At 42.6% G+C, this 16,973-nt stretch overlaps 1 long non-coding RNA gene across 1 annotated transcript; it reads right to left on the reverse strand.

Annotated features, from left to right (window-relative positions):
* Positions 1 to 2,996: 2,996 nt before the first annotated feature.
* On the reverse strand, positions 2,997 to 5,021 carry LOC124555384. The gene is made up of 3 exons (XR_006968548.1): positions 4,970 to 5,021; positions 3,252 to 3,327; positions 2,997 to 3,084 (listed from the first exon to the last, which is right to left on the reverse strand). It is a non-coding gene; the product is annotated as an uncharacterized LOC124555384 (long non-coding RNA).
* Positions 5,022 to 16,973: the final 11,952 nt, after the last annotated feature.

Consider the following 16,973-nt stretch of genomic DNA (forward strand, 5'->3'; position numbering starts at 1 on the left):
CAGCCCAGTGCAGGCTGAGCCCCTCTCTCACAAATCCCTAGGAGGAGGTGGCGTTTGGTTGACTTAGGTTAGTGGAGGTAGTCCAAGTGTCCTTTATTTTGCGCCATTTTCTTAGGGTAGCAGAGATAACGCAATTGACATATGTTCCAGATAAAATTCAAACCTCCCTCCAGGAGGGTGTATCATTTCCGTCATCAACTGATGTCACAGCCGCCATCTTGGATGACGTCATGCGCTGTGCACATTAGTACACGTTAGTGCATGTTAGAACATGCTAGTACCCATTAGCCTGCCAACATGCTTTGGTAAGGGGATGTGGCCGTCGGTTGAGGATCGTGGTGGAGACTTTAACAATTTCCTTCCAAGTGCATGTGGGCTTGGCATTCGCGAAAATTCATTCCAAGTCCACGTTAGAGCTCTCTGGTTGTGTCAATATGTACTAGGCCTTGTGGTGAGCACCCTGTTTGCCGCCATCTTGGTTAATGGTACTTGCGTCATAACCTGATGTCATGGCCGCCATCTTTGCGACAGCGGCCTCTGGTTGTGGCACTGTGTACTAGGCCAGTTTTAGTCCAGACCTCGTGGCGAACACACTGTTTCCTGCCATTTTGGGTTACGTAACAGATGAGAGTACCCTCTGGTGGTGGTACTGTGTACTAAGCCAGTTGGAGTCCAGACCTCATGGTGAACACACTGGATGGCTGTGCTGCATGAAATTGCTTAAACATAGACTGGTGCATGCAGAATAAAGACTTATGTCCAGCACTGGTTGAGTCCTTTTCCCATGAATCCTTAGGAGGAGGTGGCGGTCGGGTGACTGGGGTTAAGCCGGTATTACACGACGGTCCACCAGGAATGGTACTGGTCCGTCGCGACAGCCATCTAGTGGTAGAACGGGTGAAACTACGAAAATTAGCAGACACATTATCCGCGCGCCAGAATAGAGAGCAGTTCTAAATTCCCATCAACCCATGCATGCGCACTAGGCTGCGAAACTTGCGCATGCGCAGAAGCGGGTACCACAGTGCTTTCTGCTTGTTGTTTGTTTATGGTTGGGTGTGTAGAGGCAAATTACAGTTTTTCGTGTTGGAGATTTACCGCATTTTTTCAGTAAGTATGTTTTCATAAATGCAGTAAAAACTAGTATTTTTTTTGCCAGTTGACTTTCTTTTATACTAGCTGTTTGTGAACGCTCCTTTTTCTGTTTATTGCTTCATATTCTAGAAATGGAATGGAACAAACAGGCTTTAAGCATCCTCATTCAGGTGTACAGCGAAGAAAAGTGTATGTACAACCCGCAGGACCCGCTGTATCATAATAAGGTACGTCGGCATCGTTTAATTCTGAGTAATATGCATATTATGTTACACGATGATTTTCGATTCGTATATCAATGCCTTAGCTTACGAAATTTCATGTTTGATTTCATTGCATCTCTTGCTTTATTTCAGAATTCCAGGAAAGAGAAACTGGCAGTGATAGGCAGTAAAGTTCGCGCAGTTTTGCCCAACGCAGCAGATGAGGACTGCAAAACTCAATTCATGTCACTGCGGTCGCACTTTTGTGGAGAGCTAAAAAAAATTAGAGCCAGTGAGCATAGTGGTGCAGGGGCAAGCGAAATTTGCGTGCCTGCTGTGTGGTGGTTCAATGCTTTGAAGTTTTTGAAGGACTACGTGACACCGAGGAAAACAGTGACAAATATCCCAAGCCGTATGGTAAGTACGAACATTTTGTTGCCTTCCTTTGTAGGAATTCTGCTTTCTGCAAGACAGCTTATTCTGATTTCAGGTTGTAGATGGATATTGCAGCGCAAGTAGTATATATGCTTATATTAGTGAATGGTATTTTGGAAAACAAATTACGCTTTAATACTACCATGTGTATTCGTATTTTTCAGTGTTATGAGCGGTTCACAATCTGCTATAGACTAACATGGGCGTTTAATATTTCAGATATCACAGTCACTTTCATCAAATCCATGTAGCACGACCACTGTCAATGACTCTTATGTAAGTATATACCAACATTTAAATAAAAGTTGTAAATAGTAATTGCAACAAGTGAATAACACATCAACTATCTTCTGGTAAACCTTCCGGGATGTAAGGTCGTGGTCCATGAAACTCTTCAGCTCCTAACGTTTCGTCCAGAGCTGCGCTGGACATCTTCAGAGGGGTGTATCTCCTCCGGTGAGTCTTACCGACTGACGGGTCGGACGTCTGAGAGCGATTTATATATCGTAGAAAGTGGGCGTGGCCAGAGTTACACGTGATATGCAGAGATAATCTTTGTCAGAGATAAAACTTAACTATCGATCGTAATCTCGTCACGGATAAAACTGTCTAGCAATTCTGTAATGCTACTGTCCAAATATCACTAAGTTTCATGGTCTCTTCTTTCCGATTAAAATTATCCCTATGTTTATATATTTCAATTGCTTCTCTACAAAGCTATTTCCACTCTGCTGGGGTATGCTAGAGAGAGATTTCTCTCCTCACCAGGAACCATTGTTTATGGTGCACAAGTCTGTGTTTTCTGTATCAGCAGCTGTCAGATATGTGGTGTCTGCCTCTTCAATCAAGTAGTTGTGCAGTATGCATAAAGTCTGAACAATTAATTCCACTTTCTCAACAGGTAGTCGAATTGTACTGAGAAGAACTCTGAAGCGGTTGGCCAGAATTCCGAAAGTGTTTTCCACTACTCGCCTTCCTCTTGACAATCTGTAGTTAAAAATCTGTTTGGACTTCTGGTTCTGGCAGTCTCTGTAGGGTTTCATGATATATGGCTCCAGGTGAAAGGCATCATCAGCAAGAATCACATATGGCACTTCAATGTTTGTGCCAGGAAGTGATTTTTGCTGTGGTACCTTCAACCAATTTTCCCGAAGTGCACTGCTGATCAGGCTGTTTGCATACACCCCACCATCACTCACTCTTACATTGCACCCAATGTCAATCAAAGAGAATCGGTACCTAGTGTCCACAATAGCTAGTAAAACAACACTGTGGAATGTTTTATAATTGAAGTATGTTGAGCCAGCAGTTCGTGGTGGGGCAAATGCTATGTGTTTCCCATCCATTGCACCTGAAAATAAAAGTAAGTAGTTTTATATAGCAGTACATAGACTTGCAGTGTGGGAGATAAAAAAACTGCCTAAAGCTGAGTGTGATGTACTTCATTAAAAGCATTTTAAATACATTTCATTATTGTCAGATTTTCTCCATATTATGGAACTTAATTCTGTGGCTTACCAATGCAGTTTGGGAACTGCCACAGTTCATCAAATTCTTTGGCAATTTTATTCCACTCTTCTTCTGTTGATGGTGCCTGTAATGTTATATACTTAATTACTGTCTGAATGGCACATACAGGGTGTTTCAAAAATGACCGGTATATTTGAAACGGCAATAAAAACTAAACGAGCAGCGATAGAAATACACCGTTTGTTGCAATATGCTTGGGACAACAGTACATTTTCAGGCGGACAAACTTTCGAAATTACAGTAGTTACAATTTTCAACAACAGATGGCGCTGCAAGTGATGTGAAAGATATAGAAGACAACGCAGTCTGTGGGTGAGCCATTCTGTACGTCGTCTTTCTGCTGTAAGCGTGTGCTGTTCACAACGTGCAAGTGTGCTGTAGACAACATGGTTTATTCCTTAGAACAGAGGATTTTTCTGGTGTTGGAATTCCACCGCCTAGAACACAGTGTTATTGCAACAAGACGAAGTTTTCAACGGAGGTTTAATGTAACCAAAGGACCGAAAAGCGATACAATAAAGGATCTGTTTGAAAAATTTCAACGGACTGGGAATGTGACGGATGAACGTGCTGGAAAGGTAGGGCGACCGCGTACGGCAACCACAGAGGGCACCGCGCAGCTAGTGCAGCAGGTGATCCAACAGCGGCCTCGGGTTTCCGTTCGCCGTGTTGCAGCTGCGGTCCAAATGACGCCAACGTCCACGTATCGTCTCATGCGCCAGAGTTTACACCTCTATCCATACAAAATTCCAACGCGGCAACCCCTCAGCGCCGCTACCATTGCTGCACGACAGACATTCAATAACGATATAGTGCACAGGATTGATGACGGCGATATGCATGTGGGCAGCATTTGGTTTACTGATGAAGCTTATTTTTACCTGGACGGCTTCGTCAATAAACAGAACTGGAGCATATGGGGAACCGAAAAGCCCCATGTTGCAGTCCCATCGTCCCTGCATCCTCAAAAAGTACTGGTCTGGGCCGCCATTTCTTCCAAAGGAATCATTGGCCCATTTTTCAGATCCGATACGATTACTGCATCACGCTATCTGGACATTCTTCGTGAATTTGTGGCGGTACAAACTGCCTTAGACGACACTGCGAACACCTCGTGGTTTATGCAAGATGGTGCCCGGCCACATCGCACGGCCGACGTCTTTAATTTCCTGAATGAATATTTCGATGATCGTGTGATTGCTTTGGGCTATCCGAAACATACAGGAGGCGGCGTGGATTGGCCTCCCTATTCGCCAGACATGAACCCCTGTGACTTCTTTCTGTGGGGACACTTGAAAGACCAGGTGTACCGCCAGAATCCGGAAACAATTGAACAGCTGAAGCAATACATCTGATCTGCATGTGAAGCCATTCCACCAGACACGTTGTCAAAGGTTTCGGGTAATTTCATACAGAGACTACGCCATATTATTGCTACGCTTGGTGGATATGTGGAAAATATCGTACTATAGAGTTTCCCAGACCGCAGCGCCATCTGTTGTTGAAAATTGTAACTACTGTAATTTCGAAAGTTTGTCTGCCTGAAAATATACTGTCGTCCCAAGCATATTGCAACAAACGGTGTATTTCTATCGCTGCTCGTTTAGTTTTTATTGCCGTTTCAAATATACCGGTCATTTTTGAAACACCCTGTATAAATACACACATGTATATCTTCCAAACTCGAAAAAATAACACAAATGTACCTTTAAGTATTGGTCCTTTAAAGTTTCGCAAATTGCAGTGCATACATCCACAATAACTTTTGAAATGGTAGGCTGTGCAATTCTGTGGCTGAAAGCCAGACTCTTAAAAGATTTCCCAGTCGCCAGGAACCGCATTGTTACAGCCAGCCTGCAACGTAACAGGGCATGTAACGAAATTGTATGAGACATCTTGGTTGGTATGATCACAAAACGTATAAACATACAATTCTTACCTTCTAGAAGGTGAGATAGCCTACTCATGACTGTGTCACACTTTTTGATTCTATCTTCTATCATAGACAGCAGCTTCTCGAAAGAGGCCATGTCCATCCTAACGAAGTTCCGAAATTCTTGCGGATCTTCGGGCCTCAGTTCTTTCATTAAAAGTGAATACATTCCCCTGCCTTCGTCCCTTCTTTTCAACCAGGGTTGAACCCAACAACGCCTGGCTTTTCGTTTTCATCGCCATTCTGTCCTAATCTGAAGATTTACTGCCACTGCCAGGGCAATAGCTTCAAAAACAAGTGGATCTTCCATTTGTAATATGCTGTATAAATGTAAATTTCGATATACATATACCAGTGTAATCAAGTGTCGTAACATAAAAATAGTGAGTCTGTAATTCAGAACAGTAGCAACCTACATAAGAGAAAACAATTACTTAGTAAATAATGGTAAAGGAAACAATTTCTTATTAAATACGAACCTTGAGCTCACAGAAATAATTTGAAAGTATCCAGTGTATCATACACTTGCTCCTGAGTTGCTCGCGGCAGAACGGATGACTTTACAAGACAGCACACACTTGTGTTTTCTTTCCGCGCGCGTATCGTCTGCTGCTCGCGAATATCATCGTCTGCTGCTGCGCATGCGCACTAGGTATATCCCGCGTGGACGGTGTAATAGGTCGGATGTGATCCAGTATGCAGTTACAGGTATGCACGCTAGGGGCGCTGGTGCATAGGTGTACACTTTCGTGCATCGTGCAATACAGGCTTTAGTCCAAGTGTCCTTTCTTTCGCGCCATTTTCTTAGCTTAGTAGAGATACATGAATTGACCTTTGTTTACTGCCAAAATGCAAACTTGCCGCCATTTCATAGAATGAAGTGTCGGTCGGGTGACTTAGGTTAGTGTGGGTAGCCCCAGTGACCTATTTTCCCGCGATTTTCTTATGTTATTATAGATAACTGTGGTGTGATGTACTATCCTGTTGGAATTTGAACTTCCCGCCATTTTTCTGGGGGAGGGGGTTATGTTAGTGGAGGTAGCCCAGTTGACCTTCTCCTGCCAAAATTCAAACTTCCCATCAAAATCCGCCATCTTGAATGACGCCACAGCCGCCATCTTGGATGATGTCATGCACTGTTGCCAAGTCTACATGTTTCCATCTTGGATGACGTCATCGCCGATACATCTGGCAACAATGCAGAGTGCGCTCGTACTCAGGTTGCCCCAATACTTACGTAAGAAATGACTTTCCTGTAGAAAAGCCATTATCTCTAATAGACGTCAGTAAAGAGTGTAGCACATTAGAGGAATTCCCATTTAGAAGGCACAACCACTTCAGGCATTTTGGGAAGCTTCCTGCTTGATGTACCACATAACTTGAAAGATGATAAACTAAACATTCTTTTGCCTAGCAGCTTTCAAGACTTTCCAGTATATGTTTTGAATCGTGTTGAGCCTCTGTCAAGTTATGTGGAACACACAGCGTGTTTTTAATTATTTCTTCCAGTTCCAGAACTCTGACTCTGTTCTTTTACTACAAATCTCTAGCTAATGTTCGCCTCTGGCTTACGTGTGACATAAAAGAAAATTTACATTTCTGTTCACAGTTTTCACTGGAAGATAACGGAAGTTCTGCAGGAATGCAAACACACTGTAACATGTGCAAGCTCTGGAAGACTACTAGTGACGGATGATCATTATATCTCAGAGATCTTACGATACCGAAATGACGTTCAAGTGTATCCTGATTCAAGTTTGCTGTAACGACATAGTTGAAACCTCTTTTCCACAAGTATTCAGATGTTCCTAATGTACTTTCAATTGTTAGAGACTGAAGAGTTCTTATAGAAGCAAAGCTGTTACCTCTATTTTCGAGAATGCTTTCCCACATCATTAACGTTTTGTGAGCCTCCAAATTTTTGTACAGAGCATCCTTAGGGAACGAAGAATTAAGTGCATCCACTAAGCTGTTCACACATTTAATGAATCATTTCTTCGGTTCACTGCCTTCGAATCCTGCCGCTTCTATATCCCTGAAGAATTTTGTTCTGTAGGCCAGTGAGTTACTGAATAACTGCAGAGCTAATATTACGTTCATTCGTTGAAATGACGATAGGTCCAAGAGGGTGGAAGTTAACTTGTGGCAAAATTTTAATCCGACGAATTCTGGAGAATTATCTTGTTCATAAGCTCTTCGACAAAAACTGCAGTTGATGACCTCATCCGATTTCTCACAAAAATGATTCCTTGCGCATTTTATTAGATGAAGAGCGTCTGAAAGGCCCAAACTCTTCTTGTTTCGTCAACTGGTTTCAATACAGATAAGGTAACTTTATTTTTTACACCACTAGTTCCTAGACATTTCCAGACATTTTTATTCGGTTGACTGCCATCAGAAGTGAATGTAATAATTCTTGTTCCGGCTTGCTCTACCTGGATAATTCTTAGAATCAGTATCTGTGAGACTAGCATACATAGCAACAGATTGGGTGCAGCAGTTATGCAGTAGAGGTACAAATATGAACACCAAAACATGATTTGACAGTTTATTCTGACAGTCATCTGGAGTACATTCCCCTAAATTGACGAACCCATCAACTTTGAACGAAGTACTATTGAAATGCAGTTCTTCTTAGAGCTTAACTTAATGAAAAATCAACACCGCTAAGCGTTTGTTTTCATCTCGTTCTTCCCAAAAATAATTCTTAATCGCCTCCACTGCGTGTGGATTGATTCTATTTGAGAATTTGAGACCCTTTGTTAGATTTCGTAGATGTGTTTCGGAAAGAAGTGGCAACAATCTGTGCTTCAATATCTGTATTCTTTTGTTGATTTAATTTTTAAGAGCACACTGTCTAAAAGAAACTCGCTATCATGCTGCATTCCCCTATTGTTTTCGAACTGGCTTTTCTTTATCATAGTGTCTACTAAGATTTTCTGTTTCTTACGTAGTTTAGAATGATCTACGAGATGTGACTGAACCGTCTTACACTTTTCGTCTAAGAGTTGCTTTCGCAGAAGATTTATTTCCACATTCGCTGTTCTTAATTTATTCTGTGATAGCTCAACTTCCAGTTTCTTACACTTTAATGTTCTTTTTAATGAAATTGCTGCTACATCCGGTACCGTTTCCTTCCACAAAAATTGCTTGACGGTAGGAACACTCAGAGCCATCATAACTTCTAGTTCAACATTTCCTTTGCAGCGGCGATTTTGTGTTGCGCAATACTTTCGATATATATTTCGGTAAATTGGAAAATAAATGAGGAACAGCTCCTGGTTTTAGAGACCACCTTTGTATTTGAATTTTAACTTGTTTACCGTCAATGAGAAACAAGTGCGCTTTTGTGATAAGTTCCTCACCAAAATGGGAATCACACACAAAACAGTTGTGAGTCTGATCTCTGTCTTTCCGAGGTATTGCTCTCATCCATTTGGAAAACTCTACTTCGTTTCTTGGAGGTCTAAAAATTGCTTATCCTTACTTTCTCTGTAGCCAGATTTGCACGCTGGAACAAAGCACGTAGGCAGTTCTTTGTTGTTCTTCTTCTTCTTTAAAAACAGGTAACTACAACTCTTTACACCCTTTATCACCGCTGCCTGCAACTCTGCAACGTCCACTCACAACACTTTAAACAAACTCACAAAATAAGCACAGACACTACCAACATACAATTTCTGATACGACAAAATCACATCAACTTGAGTCTCAATCGACAGTACTGCTCGTAGTTCGCAGGCACGCCACCTGTCCTATACTACATGTGTTAACGCGCTGGGAGTCAGCGCACTTCTATTCGCAATGCTCAGTAGAGTTGGGCAAAATTGTTCTTTTCAGAGATCGGATCAGAACTGTTCACTCCCTGAAATGAACTAGCTCTTTTTCATGACTCACCACTCATTCACAATAGAAAATAAATGGAAGGCACATTGCCCTTTAAACTTGGTTTATTCCAGTACTATACCCGTATTTTCATCTTATTTGATCCTATTTTGAAGTAACACAGATAATGAGTAAGAATTTTGTATTGTTTATTGAAATTTCCACGATATGACAAAGTTTTTGATTATTGATTTATTTTGCACTATCGTGGTTTTTTGGGTGATCGGAAAATGTTGTAACTTGAGGTTTAAATTAACAATATGTTTGGCTATAATGTATTAAAATTTCATTAACCTCGTACAAATACATCGCAAGCCATATATTTTGAAATCGCAAAATCCGTACCAGAATAAGAAAAATATATATATAAATTTGACTGTAAGACTAAAGTGCTGCAAATAGCCTTACGCAGAATAAAACAAGGAAAATATTGGTGTATCACATTTTGCGATACGTTAATCGGTTCACTCGTAATTAAAGCGTAAATTCGAGTGTCCGTAATAAAAATCCTATAGTAAGAGGAGTCGTCAGGAACCTAATCTGATCAGTTTAAACAAATAAAAATAAAATAAAAACAAATGATGTATACATAACATAATAATGTAATATACATAGCGGTATTACTACGAAGAACAATATCCAGTAGAGACGAACTCTACCGGCCGCGGTGGTCTCGCGGTTCTAGGCGCACAGTCCGGAACCGTGCGACTACTATGGTCGCAGGATCGAATCCTGCCTCAGGCATGGGTGTGTGTGATGTCCTTAGGTTAGTTAGGTTTAAGTAGTTCTAAGTTCTAGGGGACTGATGACCACAGCTGTTAAGTCCCATAGTGCTTAGAGCCATTTGAACCATTTGAACGAACTCCGATGCAGAGGCGCTGAGTCAATCAGTTCGAGCCGCGAGCTGTATTACTGCGTGAGCTAAGACTGCAGAGACCAGAGTGACACCTGAGTTGCTTTGCTCAATGCTCTGGCTAGAGTCGAGAACGGTGGGGTGAGCGTTGAGCAGGCGAGTTCCGAGGGTGGGGGGAGCGGTGAATGGCCACCAGTCACCCGCTCCGAGACAAATCGTCCTTTCTCTTGCGAGCAGGTTGTTGCAAGTAGGTCTTATGTTCTCCGCTAGGAGGCTCTCTGTCCTGTTGCTCGCATCAACCGCCCAGATGGCAGGACGTGCGACTGAAACGATCGCCGACGGAGTGCGATGCTAAGTTAAGCTGCTCCAGACACTGCACGTGGCTGAGGAAGCACAGAGACGGCACGGCATATGTGAAACACAAAATCCAATGGGGCACTGCACAATGCAGGCAGCCAACGCAGAAGCAGGGCAGAGGCCGGCGCTGGCTGTGTTGTGTGGCGTGCAGTGTGCTCTGACCAGCAGAGGCCCCGCTGATATGCTCGGTCTCTCTCTCTCTCTCTCTCTCTCTCTCTCTGCTGTGGGAAACGTTTGGAGCTACCGTTCTTTTTTTCTGAATCACTGATTGTTCACTCCTTTGAAAGATTCAACTTTATGAATCAGTTCAGGAGCGGATCCCCCATTTCTAATGCTCAGGGGTTACGTCAAGACGTTGGTGTATGAAACCCTGTAGAAACGGATGAAGACCGGCTTGCTAGGACCCAAGCTGCCGATCTCCTAGTGTAACAGGTGCCAGGGATCTTTGAGAGAGTGTAGTAGAACTGCATGCGTCATTGCTATGCATCCACTGAGACTGGCAGTCATCACTTTCCACAAATTCGTTGTATGCTGCATATGTCCATAACACAATAAATATGTATTTCCAACCCTTGGTTCCCTGTATCAGTACAATCAGTTGTGGACACAGTATAAATCGTTTCAATTTGAGGCAGAAAGTTTGAGACACTCTGTATAAAGCATACCAAATAGCCTGTTAAAAAAAATGGCTCTGAGCACTATGGGACTTGACTTCTGAGGTCATCAGTCCCCTAGAACTTAGAACTACTTAAACCTAACTAACCTAAGGACATCACACACATCCATGCCCGAGGCAGGATTCGAGCCTGCGACCGTAGCGGTCGCGCGCTTCCAGACTGTAGCGCCTAGAACCTCTCGGCCACCCTGGCCGAATAGCCTGTTCATTGCTTTCGTAATGTTCTCTTCTTGTTTGATCCCTAATCGATGAAAACAATCCAGATCCATGTCACTGATAGTTCCTTCGAATCTTTCCAGTTGCTTTATTGAGTTTTGTTGCTTTGTAGCCACTAATCAAAAGCACATCACTATGTCTGCTCTCACGAGGTACTTAACTGAGGTTGCCAGAAGGCTTACGATTTATATTCATAATCGAACTTCACAAGTGAAAAACATATTTGATTACCCCGGATATCCACATTAATTTACACTGGTGTCCAAAATTAAAGCAACAAATGGAAATTTTTCAAGGTTATGTTTATTTTGTCACAAAACAGTAGAAACAGGTCATAGTAAAGTAGAAACAACGTAAAGAATACAAAACGTATACAACTGCAACATGCATGAGATAGATAATCATGTTCATCGTTTTTTCCAACTTCGTAGATTTGTACACACATTCTGACAACTGGTTAATGTGCTCAGTATGGGGTGTAACCACCCCTGACTGCAATAAAGGCCTGACAACGGTGGAGCATGCTATACATGATGTCATCAGTGTCATGTTGAGGCACTAACGCCTGTTCTTCCTGCAGAGCTGCTCGAAAGTCTTGGAGAGTGTCTGGTGGATGCTGATGTGATGCAACGCATCTCCCTAGTGCATCCCAGACGCGCTCTATGGGATTCAAATAGGGAGAGCGAGCACGCCACGCCGTACGTGCAATATCTTCCGTTTCGAAGGAAACATCAACCACCTATGCTCTATGAGGCTGAGTATTATCGTCCATCAGTACGTAGTCTGGGCCCACAGCTCCTCGCAACAACTGCACATGAGGTTCTACGATCTCGTCACGATACCTGACAACAGTTAAACCTTGCTGATTCACCCATACAATTACATGAAGAGGTATTCGACTGGTCAACATAGTTCCTGTCCACATCATTAGGGATCCTCTTCGATATCGTTCATTTTCCACAATTTTGGGTCCTGAAATCGTGTTCCACTTTCACTCCAGATGCGAATCCGTCGGGAATCGCTCTCCAGACAATATTGGGACTCACCTGTGACAAGAACATTGGCCCACTGTTTGACTGCCCAGATGGGATGTTGACAACTCTAGACGTTCTCTTCAGTGAAGACGTGTCAGAGATACACATACAGCAGGTCTCCAACAGTAAACATCACTATGCCGAAGCCTTCATTGCATACTGCGATGTCAGATGTCAGTTACCATGCAGTACTAAGGTGGTACCGTCGTGCCCTTACAGCCAAATAACAGTTCTGTCTTTCTGATGTTACACGTGGTCAGCGGCACCCTGGTCTCTGGGATAGTTTCGATCTCTATAAACTCGCCACATCCAAAAAAGAACAGGCCGATTCACATTAAGCCACTTGGTAAACATCACTTTGCGACTGTCCTGCTTCCATTCTTCCTATGCCCCTCCACAGCAGAGAATCTGGTAGGCCCTTTCTCTGTGCCATACTGCACCGTCTGTGGGTGTGTACATGGCGATTGTGGATATGGGACTACCCGGCAAACACTACTCCGTTTGAAAAGTGCCCCGACGCCACCGTTGGCGTGGTTATCCGTTGACCGAAATGGCATCTTCCGTGCAGATCACAACAGCGCAGACATCTGTTGACAATTTGTATGATTATATCGTGAGTTAAACATGGGACGGGGAAATAGACATTTATTGCTTTAATTTTTGACTCCAGTGTACATAGCTGTGTAAACAGAAACAATTAGAAACCTTTATTTATCCACTGTTATAACTCATTCGAACAGCAGCAGAATAAAATCATCAAATATTACCTTCCATTTACAACTGTAACACTATAACCAACAGCTGGGCCAATGGTAAACGATGGTCATAGTCACAAATTTGTAGGTATCTGTAGCAGGTGCAGAGCCATACTGCATATTCAATTGTTGAGTAATATACTGTGACACGAATTTATCTGTCGTCAACAGAAATTGTTGCGAAGTTTTGCGTACATCTCCGGCCTCTCATTGGCATCTTTTGTTACTGGGCTTTTCACAACATGAAATACAAAACCAGTTGAAATTTAAGCATGGAATTACCATCCAAGGGTCGAAAATTACATTTATTTTCGTAATTTCATACGAACACACTGACTATTCAGATTACTTCATCACTATGAAAAGAGAATACTACGAGAATTTAACAGGATCTTTCAGCACCAATCCCGAAAGTAAGTGAATGAGCACTTGGTGCCAAACATTGTCAGCAATATTATCAAGTCGTAATTGCTTTAGCAATATGAAGAACTTGATGGGCAGCTCACAATGTCGTCACTGCCATCAACAGCCTGCTCCAACCAGCCCTCAGTGGAGCCGCACCACCAAACGCCGATGTAAGGAACTACCAAACTCCGATCTAAGAGACGGTTTCAAACCGACACAGATTACGCCATCGAAAAATACCAATGAGTTTTACACTTAACCTGTTCGGGTTGCGGCAGAATTTTGTTTTAACATAACTGAAAATCTAGTTTCATAACTGAAAATGTGTGCAAAAGAACCTCGGCCAAAGTGCCTACAAACAGTTAAATAATAAGCACTGTTGATCTCAAATGGACTGTATCTAGTTACAGTCTTGTGTAATACACAGCCAGAATATCATTAATATCGCCAAAATGTGGAGATATTATGAACAATAGACAAATACATCGACGCCGCGGAGAATTAAATCAAACAGTAAATTCACAAGAAAAGACTGAATGTATCACTTCAGAAACAGAAACAAAATAGAAGAATTAGGCAAATGTGCAGTTGCGAACTTTCATACGTCTTCACCTCCAGATCTACCACTGGGAAAGCATACTAGCAAGCTTGTTCACTACTTCCGTGATTTATCTCGCTTGTTTCATACCATTTTGATGAATAAAATACAGATTGTTATGACCGACAGTTGTTTCGAATATGTTCAACGACTTTTTCTTGTTTTGGTAGCGGTGTAACATCGCATTCGTGAAGCAGACAAATATGGCCACACTCTTCGAGGTTTCTAGGAGACATATGACACGGAGGCTTCAGATTCATCACGTGCTTGTGACAGTTGCCAGCTCAATTAGAGCAATAATGAAAGGAAGTGATAAGATACACATTTTTCAGCAAAATCGGAACTGATTTCTAAATCCGTTACCACTTTATAAACTGAGCACTTTACAAATATGTGAACAAGACATTGCTGCAGTAAACACTCTCTCATTGCATAACCGTAGCTGGGGTAGATAGTTCGCAACTTGAAAGATAAGAGTAAGGGCATATTATGCACGAAATGGCCTTTTTGGAATTAATTAGTTTACGTTGCTGGCCTATTGTGATAAGCGGTAATTATTCAGAAGATTTCATGGAGCTGACAGAAAAGATCAAGCGAATTTAGCAGGATAAATCAGTCCCACACCCGCATATTACTATTATGACAATAAGAGTTACCAAACAACGGTTATGGTGTTACAGAGTCTTGGCTACGCTAGCGCCAAGAAGAAAACGTTTTCGTAGCTGGATTCCTGCATGATCGGATCTAGACATCCAACCTCGTGCAAGACACTGTGCTACATTGGGTGTCCAGAACCGACAATGCACGATTCCACCTACGCAAATTCATTCTTCTTGCCAACTAGAGTACAACAAGACTGAAATGTCGTAGGCATTGGTTGGCAGAGCTGTTGTTATGACTGATATGCAGTTGTGGGACGCATTGATCCTGCTAAATTCGCTTGACTCTTGCTTGTCAGATGGATGAAATATTCTGAACAATTCCTGTTTACGACATCACGTCGCGCTAGTGAAGTAAACTTTTAATTCCAAGAAGGTTGTTTAAAGCATAAGCTACCCTTACTCTCATCTTTCACGTTGTTATATATCTACCTCAGCTACGATTATAGCAATGAGCGAGCAGTTACCTCAGCAAAGCCTTGTCCACATGGTTCTAAAGTGCGCGATTTCTAAAGCAGTAGCTGATTTCGAAATCAGTTCCAATTTTGCTAAAAAGGGTGTATCTTATCACTTCCTTTCACTACTACTTTAGATGAGATGGTAACTATTACAAGTAAATCACCCTACATGCCATGTGTCTCATGGAAATCTCTCAGGAATACCCACAGTATTCCGCTTCGCGAATGCCAAGTTACATCACAAAAAAGAGAATGTCTCTGAACAGATTCAATGCAATTGTCAGTGACAAGAATCTGTACTTCATTCAACAACTCTGTATCAAACAAGATGAGATAAATCACAGAAGGAATCAACTAGATTGTTAGTATGTGTTTGATCGGTATAGTTGACCGAGTCACTGAAGAGTGCTGCCCTCTCTCGAGTTATTTGTACCTGAAGCGTAATTGCCGGGACACCACCCCTCCAAGGGCGTCTAACGGGACACGCGCCACGGCGAGAGTGACTTCATTTGTGGAAGAGCACCGCGCGCCTCATACACTAAAGGGTGAATATGTATATTTTCTTTTGTGTGTGATAGGTGTCAATAATGACTGCTTCTCTATATCTACATCTACATCTACATCTACATTGATACTCCGCAAGCCACCCAACGGTGTGTGGCGGAGGGCACTTTACGTGCCACTGTCATTACCTCCCTTTCCTGTTCCAGTCGCGTATGGTTCGCGGGAAGAACGACTGTCTGAAAGCCTCCGTGCGTGCTCTAATCTCTCTAATTTTACATTCGTGATCTCCTCGGGAGGTATAAGTAGGGGGAAGAAATATATTCGATACCTCATCCAGAAACGCACCCTCTCGAAACCTGGCGAGCAAGCTACACCGCGATGCAGAGCGCCTCTCTTGCAGAGTCTGCCACTTGAGTTTATTAAACATCTCCGTAACGCTATCACGGTTACCAAATAACCCTGTGACGAAACGCGCCGCTCTTCTTTGGATCTTCTCTTCTCTATCTCCTCTGTCAGACCGATCTGGTACGGGTCCCACACTGATGAGCAATACTCAAGTATAGGTCGAACGAGTGTTTTGTAAGCCACCTCCTTTGTTGATGGACTACATTTTCTAAGCACTCTGCCGGCCGAAGTGGCCGTGCGGTTAAAGGCGCTGCAGTCTGGAACCGCAAGACCGCTACGGTCGCAGGTTCGAATCCTGCCTCGGGCATGGATGTTTGTGAAGTCCTTAGGTTAGTTAGGTTTAACTAGTTCTAAGTTCTAGGGGACTAATGACCTCAGCAGTTGAGTCCCATAGTGCTCAGAGCCATTTGAACCATTTTCTAAGCACTCTCCCAATGAATCTCAACCTGGTACCCGCCTTACCAACAATTAATTTTATATGATCATTCCACTTCAAATCGTTCCGCACGCATACTCCCAGATATTTTACAGAAGTAACTGCTACCAGTGTTTGTTCCGCTATCATACAATAAAGGATCCTTCTTTCTATGTATTCGCAATACATTACATTTGTCTATGTTAAGGGTCAGTTGCCACTCCCTGCACCAAGTGCCTATCCGCTGCAGATCTTCCTGCATTTCGCTACAATTTTCTAATGCTGCAACTTCTCTGTATACTACAGCATCATCCGCGAAAAGCCGCATGGAACTTCCGACACTATCTACTAGGTCATTTATATATATTGTAAAAAGCAATGGTCCCATAACACTCCCCTGTGGCACGCCAGAGGTTACTTTAACGTCTGTAGACGTCTCTCCATTGATAACAACATGCTGTCGTTCATTGAAGAGCAAATGGATCCGAACCATTATACAGTCTTTTAAATTCCTGATTCTCCGGTAGAACTGACTATTCAAATTTTTGTCTACGGAC

Source organism: Schistocerca americana, chromosome X, assembly GCF_021461395.2.
Source record: "Schistocerca americana isolate TAMUIC-IGC-003095 chromosome X, iqSchAmer2.1, whole genome shotgun sequence".
Taxonomy (NCBI): domain Eukaryota; kingdom Metazoa; phylum Arthropoda; class Insecta; order Orthoptera; family Acrididae; genus Schistocerca; species Schistocerca americana.